Source organism: Kogia breviceps, chromosome 14 (assembly GCF_026419965.1).
Source record: "Kogia breviceps isolate mKogBre1 chromosome 14, mKogBre1 haplotype 1, whole genome shotgun sequence".
NCBI classification, from domain to species: domain Eukaryota; kingdom Metazoa; phylum Chordata; class Mammalia; order Artiodactyla; family Physeteridae; genus Kogia; species Kogia breviceps.
In genome coordinates, this window is record NC_081323.1 from 50723869 (window position 1) to 50730450 (window position 6582).

The 6582-nt window shown below is 52.4% G+C and overlaps 1 protein-coding gene across 7 annotated transcripts in view; it reads right to left on the reverse strand.

The window, feature by feature from the left end:
• PTPRA (protein tyrosine phosphatase receptor type A) overlaps positions 1-465 on the reverse strand; it is a 183093-nt gene extending 182628 nt beyond the window's left edge. For 2 of the 7 annotated variants that reach the window (XM_067011889.1, XM_067011886.1), the window contains exon 1: positions 173-465. The gene's annotated coding sequence lies outside the window, so the exon portion shown is untranslated. The remainder of the gene's footprint in view (positions 1-172) is intronic. The other 5 variants (XM_059037685.2, XM_067011888.1, XM_059037684.2 and 2 more) reach the window with 5 other exon arrangements.
• Between the last annotated feature and the right edge of the window lie 6117 nt (positions 466-6582).

Here is a 6582-nt window from a genome sequence, read left to right on the forward strand (position 1 = left end):
CACACATACACACACACACAGCGCAAGGATGTGGGATGCCTGGAGAAGCCGGATGGATCCGGCCCGGAAAAGAGGGATTTGGGATCGGGCCGGGGACCCCTCCCACCCGCTCCCGGGAGCCGCCCCCCCACCTCCGGAGCCCGCCTGGGCGGCGGCAGCCGCGAACACTCACCGAGTCCGGCGTTGGGCGGGACCGCTGGGGACGAGGACGGCGGCTCCGCCTCTGTGCCGCGGCGGCGTCTCGGCCCGCCACACGCCCTCAGGGCCGCCGCCCGGCCCACGGCTCGGAGCCCCGCGGCGGCGGCGGCGGCCTCGCCTCCATGGCGAGGGGAAGCGGCTGAGGGGCAGCGGCTGAGGGGCTACCGGGCGGGCGGCGGTGATGGCGGCGGCAGCCTCGGGTCCGAGCTGGAACGCGCGCGCGCGTCTCTGTCAGCGCCGCACTCGCCGCAGCCTCGCTCCCGACCCGGCCTTGGCTGTAAAGAGCCTCCTCATTGGTGTTTCAGAGACGGGCGCTGGTTGGCCCAGACAGAACGGGCGTCTCCTGGCTCTCCTGGGCCCCGCCCTTGCGCGCCTCCGAGCGCTCGCTCGCCTGCCAGCCTGGGGCGCAAGGCTGGGTCTCACTGTCACAGTCTCACTGATGGCCCGGGAGATGTGCGCCCCAAGGCAGCGCACATGGACCCTGGGAGCACCGGCTGACCGTGCACCAACACCTTCCGCCTCTCTACTGTCCCACCTCCCTGGACGTGGGCCTTCTTCCCAGTATACAGAAGCGGAAACTGAGGCCAAACAGAAGTTACACCAATGTCTAGCGATCAGGGCGGCCTGGAACTCAAAAGTCGTCTTTCCACTCCAGTCTTCAAACGGGTTCCCTCGAACTCTCCCCCTCCCTTTTCCTAATTGCTGCAAGGTATTTAAAGGACGGAGGCTCTCAATGGGGAGGGAGAGGAACCTGCAAAACTCCTAGAAGAGGCCTAGCACCGTGGCTGTGGTCTTCCATCAAGTCAGCCTAGCCATCCCCACCCGAGCCCCAGGGAAATCTCCCTAGCTTTCCAGATGTGCATATCCGGGCCTGGCTTGCACCGAGCCGGGTAGAAACACGACACACGGTGCTCTGCGGTGGGGGTGTTTGCGATAGCCCTGGCGGGGAAGGGGAGGTTCAAAGCGTCGAGAGGACCGGGAGATGCGTCTACTCCTGAGGCCAGGGGCCGGGGACCGGGTGGGAGGTGCTGATCTCCTCCCCAGCGCACCCCGCCGCACGTGGGCCCCTCAAAGCCATCGGTTGGTATGCCCGGCAACAGCGGGGTCGCAGGCTGCAGGACTTCAGGAATCGCTGAAGGCCGATTACACAGTCGTGGTGGGTGCCAGGTGAGACACTCCTCAGGTTGTAGTCCCCACGCAGGGTCCCTCGGACGCACCAGGACCCGCACAGGGGGAGTGGCGGGGAGTCTGTAGCCTGGAGAAAGATTGCCCAGCAGTGTGCAAACGGGAGCTTGCTGGGAGACCCTTCATTCCTGACCCGCAGCCTGAGCTGCCTGGGATTGGCGGTGGCGAGCCTCCCTCTCCCGTCCGTGGCCCGGAAGACAATCCCACGTTCAACGCGCCCCAGAGGGTCTGTGGCTGGTTGCAATCCGTTTTCATGGCGGGGACATTTAGGCGAAGGAGCAGAAGCCCACATCAGCGACCACCTCCACTACCCACCACCGCCTGCAGCTGGGGCGTCCAATTGGAACTCTATGCACCCCGCTGCCCCGATATGTGGAATAAGCGTGCGCTGACCAGAGCCACGGCCTGGGAATACCAGGTGCGGCGGGCGTCCTTCGAGGCATTCCCCCCACAGCAGGGAAGTTCCTCCCTGAGTAGGAATTGTGTCTCCCACTCCCCCTCAGCAGGGCTGGCCCGGAGGTGTTGTGAAATGACCAAATCCTAGAGGCCTCTCCCCGACAGACACTCCAGCCCAAAGACCCAGAGGCCACACACCCAGTCTCCTGTTAGAGCCCCAAGGGCGGCGAATGAGGGCAGGTCCTTCTATATACCAGCCACTTAGTTACCCAGAAAGTAGAAAATCTCACTCTATCCACACACTGAACTGCAAAGGTGAAAAAGCCTGAACTCAAGGGTTTGGAAACCCTGAAAAATAATGACTGTGAGTGCTGGAGATACCTGGGTAGCTAGGATAGCAGTACCCTAGAACTAAACCCCACCAGGCTTGCCTTACCTACATCTGACCTACACTATTATTTCTTAGTATGTTTCTTTTATTTTTTAATTTATAGTTTTACTTATACTACCATAAAAGGGTTTCACATGCTACTTATATTTCCTAACCTACATTAATATATATAATAAAAAGCATTCATCCTTGAGGTCATCTGAAGGATCCCCACCGGATCTGACCACACTTGGGAAAATGCTGTGGCTGGGTGTGGCAGTCAGAGAGCCCTGGGGTTCAAGCCTTACCACTGGCTGCTTGACCCGAGTCTCCCTAGGCTGCACCGAGAATTACAGGCATGTGCAGTTTGGCAAGTAACCCATCCTCAGGAAATGCAGTTCCTTCTATGAGACAGCTGCATTGGGGTCAGAGCGTTTGTGGTGTGTGTGCAGAGGTGACAGGACCTCACACCAAGGAGAGACAGGGCCTTGCATATTCCATCCTGGAGACCCTGAGAAGGAAATTTCAGTTTGGCGACCACACAGACCCTATTTGCAGTGGGAGAGGACTGAGTCCCATCCTCAGCTGCCCACCTGTGGAGACCTGTCCAGACTCCCCATCCTACCTGATGCCCAGGGTTTCCACAGCTCCACCCATTACAAGGCAAAGGGCTATCTTCCAAGAGAAGAGGAGAGAAGAGAGGAGAGAGGAGAGGAGAGGAGAGGAGAGGAGAGGGGAGGGGAGGGGAGGGGAGGGGAGGGGAGGGGAGGGGAGGGGAGGGGAGGGGAGGGGAGGGGAGGGGAGAGGTGGGGAGGGGAGGGGTGGGGTGGGGAGGGGAGGGGTGGGGTGGGGAGGGGTGAGGAGAGGAGAGAGGATGGGGAGGCAGTCTTCTGCTCCAGACCCTGCTTTAGTCCCAGCCCAAAGGAGCACACACCTAGCGGTAGGCACTTGTCAGCCACCCCACAGGTGCCCAAGAAGTCACAGGTTTCATGAGAGAAGGATTAGACTAGAAGGAGAACTGGAGGGCGTGAGTAAAGGACTCCTGTTTCTTTAGGCAAGTCACTTCCCCTTTCGGGGCCTCCTTTCCCCATCTAGTAAATGGACCAATGAGTCATTTGTTCAACAAATACTTATTAAGTGCTGGCGACCATGAGCTGGACACAGCAGGGAGTAAGACAGAAAAGGTCTCTGCTCTCAGGAACTTACAGTCTAGAAGGGGAGACGGACAATAAACAAGTGAACAAAAAAATTTCCTAAATGCTGTTAATGAAAATAAAGCAAGGCAGTATGATACAAAGTTGAAGTAAATGAGAGCCAAGTGACTTCCCAGGCCATTCACTGTTCTATTCCCAAGGGTCATTTGCCGGAGTTTTGTACTAAAAGAAACTACAGCCCCCTCACCCTGAGAAGATGCCTTTGCCCCAACTCTCACTCCAGGGATATCCATGAATATCCTAAACCAGAAGAAATGTTTCCAAATTCTCTGCCCCCAGGCCCAAAATCCTGGTCCAAGGCTCAATCCTAGTTCCTTCCATTGGCCAAGATGACCCTACCTGTGATTGTAGGCCCAGGCCTGCTGTGCAAATCGCTCAGGGTAGAGAAGGCATTTTATACTAATTACAGTTGAGCAACCAAGGATTTGAAAAATAAATCTTAGGGTTTTTTTTTTTAATTTTTTTGTGCAGCAAACTAGTTGTTTTTAATATATCACTATTAAGGGACTTCCCTGACAGTCCAATGGTTAAGACTCCAGGCTTCCAATGCAGGGGTTGTGGGTTCGATCCCTGGTCAGGGAAGTAAGATCCCACATGCCACATGGCATGGTCAAAAAAAAAATCACTGTAAGTGTATGCATTTGTCAAAACTCAGCAAATGTACACTTAAAAGCTGAGCATTATATATATTTTGCCTGAAAAGAAAAAATTGCACACAAATAATGAACTCTAGTTAATGAAATGCATTCTGAAGTATTTAGAGGGAGGTACTATACCAATGACTGCAACTTACTTTGAAATTCATCAAAAACAAGATGGATTAATAAAATGGGTAGAGGGATGGACAGAGGGATAGACAGATGTATGAAAATTAAGCATAGTAAAATGTTAATGGTAGAATCCAGGTGGTGGGTATACAGGTGTTCACTGTAAATTCTTTCAACTTAGCTGTATGTTTTTAAGTTTTCAGGATAAAATGTTGGGGGGGAGATCAAAGTTTATCTTTACTAGAAAGTACACAAAACTGCTTTTAATTTTCAAACAAGTCTCCCCATGGACAATTCCAGTGCTTCTCCACATGCATACACACTTTTTATAGAGTTGTATCACTGTTTGTATGTCATCGTTACTCCTCACATATTTCTAAAACTTCACGTGTACACTACTTTTTAAATAATTAATTAATTAATTTTGGCTGCACTGGGTCTTCATTGCAACACAAGGGCTTCTTCTCTAGTTGCAGCATGTGGGTCCTAGAGCGTGCCGTAGTTGTGGCTCAGTAGTTGTGGCCCACAGGATTAGTCAAGGCATGTGGGATCTTAGTTCCCCAATCAGGGATTGAACCCGGGCCCCCTGCACTGGGAGCGTGAGTCTTAACCACGGGACTACGAGGGAAGTCCCCACATGTACAGTGCTTGTATATAACATGAGTAAATATGCCGTATGTTTGGGGACACAGGCTTTTATTGTGTACATTCTAAATGCACTGCCCAGGGCCCCCCTTCCAGAGAAAGAGGACTGGGTTGGATGGTTACAACCCTTTTTCTAGTTAGAAATGCTGGAGAAAACATTTGTTAAAAGCACTGAAGGGAATTCCCTGGCGGTCCCATGGTTAGAACTCCACGCTTCCACTGCCAGAGGCACAGGTTCGATCCCTGGTTGGGAACTAAGATCCCACATGCCACACAGCGTGGCCAAGAAAAAAAAAGGCACTGAAGAGCTACCAGGGCAGTGGAGAACTGTGGGGGCAAGACTGAGGAGGAAAAAAATCCCAGAGTGACCCCTGTATTGGGAATCTCCTTTCCTTTCTCTGAAGGTGTCTGCTGATTCTAAGAGGGAAGGTTGATAGATTGTGCCAGACTGTGATTCCAAAAACTGGCCAAATTTCCAGTTTTACACTCTTCCAGAGCCTTGCTACTCCTCTATCAAAAGATGGAATCTATTTCCCCTTGGAATTGGATGGGGTAGGCCCATGTAACTGCCTTGACAAACAGAATACAGCAGGTATGATACTGTGTGACTTCCAAAACTAGGTTAGGGAAGGCAGTACAGCTCTATGTGGCTCTCCTGGGATGCTGCCCTTGGGACCCAACTGCTATGTCGTGAGGCAGGTGTTCTGGCTGACAGAGCTAAGGTTCCAGTCCACAACCAGCTTCAACTGTCAGACATGTGAGTTGCCAAGCCCTCAGATTCCAGTCCCTAGCTGTCAAGTCACCCCCAAACTTTGAGTCTTCCAGCTGATGTCCTAGACATTGTGGAGCAGACAAACCATCCCCGTTTTATCCTGTTCAATTTGTGGAGCAGACAAACCATCCCTGTTTTATCCTGTTCAAGTTCTCTAAGTGGTGAGAATAACAAATGATTATTTTACAATTTGATTTGTATCCCCTTGCAGGATTTTCACAAACTTACATTTACAAATCAGGTCGGGGAAGAAAAAGAAACAGAAACATCTTAGCAAGCATGAGTCTCTCACTCTTTTTAAGCATAGCCCTAGGGGCATCAAAGAGGGGAAAGCCAGATGTTCCAGGGAGGCCTGCCTTCTCTCTGGGTTTCCTCCTTTGTCTTCCTTCAAGACTTAACGGGTGCAACAAGAAGGTAATGCCCTCAGTGTTGGGCAGGGGCGCTGGGCATGAAGCCAAAGTGCACTGGATTACAGAGGCTAGAGGCAGAGAGCCTGGAGGGCCACGAAGGCATTCCCACTGACTGGGGGCAAAGCCTCCTTTGAGGGGAGTGGGGAGCCAGGGGTCTCCAGTTTGCAGTTCTTCCTTGACAGAACTGCCAAAAGGAGAATTCCATTCTCCTTTTCTCTTCAGCCCAGAGACCACTCAGAATTGCTCACCACTATCCAGTGGGCAGGTTTCCAAAGGCTCCTCCTTGATCCCTCCAATCCAATGGCTACATGCCTCTCATTAGTCCTCCAATTCTCACTGTAGTGCAAACCAGGGGCCTTGCTTCAGGATCCCCTGCTCAGAGGGCCTGATTTCAGGTCTAGCTGAGTCATCCCTTCTCTGTCACAACAGCCAAGGAGAAGCTCTAAGACCCCCAAATGTCCAATATGGTTTCAAATCCCAGTCTTGCCACATACTTGCTCCCCCATCCTCGATCCTCTTCTGTAAGATGGGGTGATATTAACTATCTCACAGGGCTGTCTTGTGGAATAAATGAAAACAATTTAGCATGTTTTATGTGTCTGTGTGTGTGTAATGCTTTTCAGTG